The sequence below is a fragment of the Sinocyclocheilus grahami genome, unplaced genomic scaffold (genome assembly GCF_001515645.1).
Source record: "Sinocyclocheilus grahami isolate Dianchi unplaced genomic scaffold, SAMN03320097.WGS_v1.1 scaffold47.1, whole genome shotgun sequence".
Classification (NCBI taxonomy): Eukaryota; Metazoa; Chordata; class Actinopteri; order Cypriniformes; family Cyprinidae; genus Sinocyclocheilus; species Sinocyclocheilus grahami.
This window is the reverse complement of record NW_015505226.1, coordinates 4,992,332-4,998,223: the sequence shown is the minus strand read 5'-3', so window position 1 is coordinate 4,998,223 and position 5,892 is coordinate 4,992,332.

Genomic DNA, 5,892 nt, shown 5'->3' with positions numbered 1-5,892 from the left:
ATGTATATGAATTATATAACTACAATTAAATAACTGTAATTACAGATTTAGGTTAAATAAAGATGTCAGTCTTTATTTTTCTTCTTTTTAGGAAACAAATCAAAGAAAAAATAAACAAATTCTACTGTTCCTAATATTCTGTATGTTGCTCAAAAACAATATATATATATATATATATTTTTTTTTTTTTTACCCAGTCATTTAAAAATAACACATTTTACAGCTGTAACGACAATACCGTGATACCGTGAAACCGTGATATTTTTGCTTAAGGTTATCATACCGTCAAAATATCATACCGGCCCATGCCTATTGTAATGCTGGGTTGTGTTGAGCAAGCCAGCCGGCATTTAGAGAGCACTGAGGGCGGGCATCAAGGGAGCAAGCTAGTGAAACGTTGCACGTGCAAAAGAGAAGGTCTGCACACATCTTATTTTATTTCACACAAACTTATTTTAAATGCAAAACTGATTTTAGTGTGCTCGAAAAACTTTTTTCTTTGCGAAACGAACATTTTCTCCACAAAACTCAGATCGCGTGCATGCAAAATGCACTTTTGTGCGCTCAAATATGATCTTGCGCGCACAGAATGACAGAGATCTAACCCTATAGCCTTGTTGGCAGAGGCTATTTACACTAACTCCGCCCACCATCGTGTGATTCGGCTAGTCAACATTACAAAAACGTTACAGTCAACAGTTGTTAGCTCCAGTGGTGCAGATGGTAAAACGTGTATCGTACTCATTTTGACGCGATCAACCCGCGTTCGAATTCGACTTTTGGCAAACTTTTTTCTCCCTTTTCAAATTTCAAATCACATCAGAAAAGCATTTATTTTCAAATGAAAATGAAGGAAATAATCAAAAAGTTGAAAATAAAGTATCGGGTTAGGGTAGGTGTAAGGAGGGCTTTATTGTCCCAATAGAGTGGGGGAACTATGATGTCACTTTGTAGGTGGATCGGCTGTTAGCATGACACTGCTTCCCTCGACAAAAAGCCCATAGGCTTTTGGATTATCTCAAAAAATAAGCTCTGTGTTCAACCATAGTTCATGAAACTTACACGTTTTGTCCATCAAGATAATCTTCACAAAATAATATAACTTTGATAAATTTTGAAGCCTAAATAAAAGCGCCAGAACTTAAAAGCTAAACTTAGGCTATAAACGAACTACAGCACCACGGGCGCTCGCCATCAACGTCACCACCACCATGCTTCCCAAAACTTTTCAAACTTAGTTTTAACGTGTTCAGTGAAAATGATTTACTCTGTATATGAATTTTAATCCACACTACATAAACCTTTTCATATAAACTGGAATAAATACAAAACTAGAGCCAAACTAAAACTGAAATGAGACATTAATAATAAATAGTATAGTGAATAAATGAAATAATCATAACTAACGGACATATAAAATAACGCATTTCTGTACATTTCGTAATACGGTGCATTAAAAGTCAATAAATCTTTAATTAATATGACTATTTTAATTAAAAACGTGTCTCCACATACTATTCAATCAAATTATAGTGCATTTAATCTATTAAATAACAGCAGAGTGAGCGAGTTTTTGGATATGGTAAGAATAAACTCATTTTATTGAATAAAGTACCACATTTCAGCTTTGTTAGGGTGGGTACACAAAATGTTATTTTATCCTTGCTTCCAGGAAATCCTCATATGCTTTCTAACAGCTTCATCTGGCCGTAAAGAGTAAACATTTAAATTTAACGTGGCTTTAAGCACTATGCATCGTTAAAGTTTCACTTTCACCGTGACTAAGCTGGTAAATGTGGTGTTTACATGGAATAATCGTAATATGAGTTTACCATATGGTATGAACCCAGAGTCTCCGCATCAGTGGGAAAGCGATAAAATGAGCATCTTCCATCTGAAGACTTGTTGCATTTCGGGGCAAAAAAAAAAAACATTGCGACCCAACAATATAAAATGCGGGAAACTATTAATTGGTTATTCTACAATTAATTGTATTACAAATTATACTACGACTGGAAAATACTGTAAATTGATCAACTGTTTGGCGTAATGACGTTTAATGTCTCCGACAGCGCCGGTAGTCCCATTTAGCAACTTGTTAGCAACTGTCTTTTTTAAGAAACATAACAGTTTACAAAAATCACGAGTGGGGTGTAACTGGTGTTTTTTATGTCATAGAATAAAACGTTGGGAGAACTTGCACAATTGGTGGCTGACTAAATACTTTTTTGCCCCACTGTATCTTGAGCCTGTGAGAACCACGGACCTTATTTCAGGGATTTAACCAAAATCCCATTCAAAAAACCCATTGATTCTGGGACATGGAACCGGAGGTGCTAAAATGCTAACTCTCTTCCAGGGTTTTGCCTACAAAGTGACATCATAGTTCCACCACTCTATAAGGTGGCATCCATTTAATAATTTGAATTAAAATGTAAATTTACACTCTAAGTTATTATTGCATACTGTTTTATAATGTACTACAATACTGAGGTGCAAATAATTGCCACTATTTGTCATAAGTAGTTTAACAGTGTAAATAGAATCTATAGCTAAGAAAATATGCTATTTTCACTTAGTGTAAATAGCATCTAATTGCTATTTTTAATAACTTTTTGTGCTAACTTTACAGCATTTATTAATCTAGGTCAATGTTATTTTCTACGTATACTAATACATTTCTAACATTTCAAGTTATAAATTAACAACTTCATGCATTATGAATAAACATTAATTAACAATGAACAATCATATATTTATAAATTACCATTAGATGAATAAATGTTGTACATGCTCTCATGTAACCAATTCATTAATAAATGTTAATGAAATTTAACTTTTTTGTAAAGTGGTACCAAAAATTACTGCTCCCAGCTACATTTTGTGCTATTTCTATGCTAAATCGGGTCACCATAATTTAGCTTTAGCCACCAAGGAGAAAACTTATTCTGTGGTCTTTGTGAGTGGATTGTATTCTCAGGCAAACCTAATAAAAAAAAACGGCAAAACACTCAGGGAGAGAGTTCCATTGATTTCTAAATCTTCATTCAGGTGTTTCATAGGTCAGAAAGTGACCTCTTCTATTTCCGCTGGCGATGGCACAGCTGAGCCTCTGGGCTGTCTGTCTACCCGAGCACTGACCCTAGAGAAGACTGCAGAGCCCTGACATTTCTCGGGATGGAATATGAATGGCAGGGTGCCAGGAAACTGTTTTAGATTATAATACCTGCACATGTGAGGATTGACAATGAAGCCTTTTGATTGAAACTTGCACACAAAGTCCAAATCAATGTATCTATAAACGTACACTACTCACCAAAGCTACATTTATTTAATCAGTAAAAAACAGTAGTATTATGAAATATTATTATAATTTAATATAACAGATTTATTTGACTTTCCGGCAGCAATTACATTACATTACATATGATGTGCTACTTCATATTTTTGTGGAAATCGTGATATTTTCCCCAATCCCACCAAATCAGCCTATTAGAATGATTTCTGAAGGATCATGTGACACTGAAGACGGAGTAATGGCTGAAAATTCAGCTTTGCATTTTTAAATATATTCAAATAGAAAACAGTTATTTTAAATTGTAATAATATTCTAACCTAACCCTTTTTAATAAAACAAAATGCAGCCTTGGTGAACTTAAGATACTTTATTTCAAAAATATTAAAAATCTTTATTCCTAAATCTTAATCTTAATTATATCATTATTTTAATATAAATTTGAAAAGAATACTAAATAAATAAATGAACGAACGAATTAAAGAATAAATAAAGCTCTGTCATCATCATGTACTTACCTTAATGTTCAAGAAGAAATACGTTTTTGAAGCGACATGAGGATGAGTAAATAATGGAATTTATTTTTTTGCGTGAACCATCCCATTAAAAGAAAATCAAACATCTGGAATCTAAGAGAGTTGATCCAGTAAGATATTCTGTTTGAATTTACTCGGCTGTAATAGAATTTACTTGGTACTTATAATAGTTGGGAATTTTGCCAGTTCTGTCAAATAACTGCTTCACCACTCATGTTATCTGTTGAATCCACACATTGATATGCATGACTGTGTGCTACATTTGAATAAATGCTCTCATTGTGTAGCGCAGGGGCCAGCCAGTCAAACAGATGAGAGAGGCTCTTCTCATGCACTGAGTGTACCTGGCAGACAGGCATGTGGGACACCTCTACCATCGCGGGTGATTGACTGAGGAACTGCATTGACATTTTGAAAAGAGCTTGACAGATGAGAGACCCAGACGGTCTTCACCTACCATCACAAAATAAATTGAGCTTCCTATCAGCTGTAACCTTTAAAGTGTGTATTTACCTGTGTTTGTGTGTGTTTCCATGAAAACATCCAACAAAACCCAACCAAGGTGCATCAGCTTGCTAAACGCCAGAATCACAGGAAATGTGTGCTAGTCTCATATGCAAAAAATTAATCTAGTAAGTTGTCTCTGAAGGCAGAATTTCAAGACGTAATAGGTGCTCTCCTGCTGCAAAGACTGTTCCAAAAAGTATGCAACTTAATTATGCTGCCTCCTAAGATATTTTGGCCAAATTCCAAGGCAACATCGCATGTATCCTTAGAGACGTCAATGACAGAAGGCATTGCATCAAGACAATAAATCAAAGATGGCCACATAAGAGAAAAAACACTTTAATTTTTATGCACTGAATACAGTCTCTGAATTCTGACTCTATTTGGAAATTCAGAAAATGGGCTTTAATGATTACAAACAGTTTTTGACAATTAGGATAATCACAATATTTGTGAAATAATTAAGACACCAATAACAGGCTGGGTAAAAATATATTGCATTTGTATTGTTGTACATATATTTGTGTATATATTTAACTATTTTCACAATTACAAAGTTATTTCAATCATGAAAACTCTCTGAACATTTTAGCATGGTGATGGATATGACAATGTTAATGCATTTGGTCTTGGCGGAACAGATCTGCTACGCTGCTGCTGAATTGCTGCTGCTGTTGGTTATTGCTGTAGTTGCAGATTATTGCTGCTGCTGCAAGCAAGTACAGGAACTTGCTACTGCCAATGCATATGGCGATACAGTGCCATGAGTATTTAAGACATGCTGCTGCTGCACAAATAGCATACAAAATAACCCCATAGCAGATCTATACAGGTGGAGCTGGGTTAGGTGGAGGGTTTCAGAGAACTCAAAGCGCGCTGCAGGAATCTCAAGTAAATGCTAGCTAGCCATATAAATGCAAGGCAGTAAGCTCATTGGCTGCATATGCAGCATGAACCAATCAGCTTGTGCCAAGTCGTTTAACTCTCTGAATATCATCAGTTACGTTAACACCCCGTCAGAATGTGCCATCTAGAGTTTCATGACTGAACTTATATATTTCAATCATGACAACTCTCTGAACATTTTTAGCATGGTGATGGATATGACAATGTTAATGCATTTGGTCTTGTCGGAACAGATCTGCTACGCTGCTGCTGAATTGCTGCTGCTGTTGGTTATTGCTGAAGTTGTAGATTATTGCTGCTGCTGCAAGCAAGTACAGGAACTTGCTACTGCCAATGCATATGGCGATACAGTGCCGTGAGTATTTAAGACATGCTGCTGCTGCACAAATAGCATATAAAATAACCCCCCAACAAAGCTGGAAGAAGAAACAAAACATTTCAATATGTATGCTGCCGCTATACAATAATATGCTTAAAATCATCCCTATAAGGCAGAAGGAATATAAAAGATAAAACCCCCCAGAACAAGCAGATCTATTGCTAAGACATATGTACTGCTGCTGCTCCGGAGAGTCATGAGACCGTGTGTTTGCTATCTATGTGAGCCTGGGCCGGCTTTGCCGAATGGCTTAACGCTAGTGAACTATT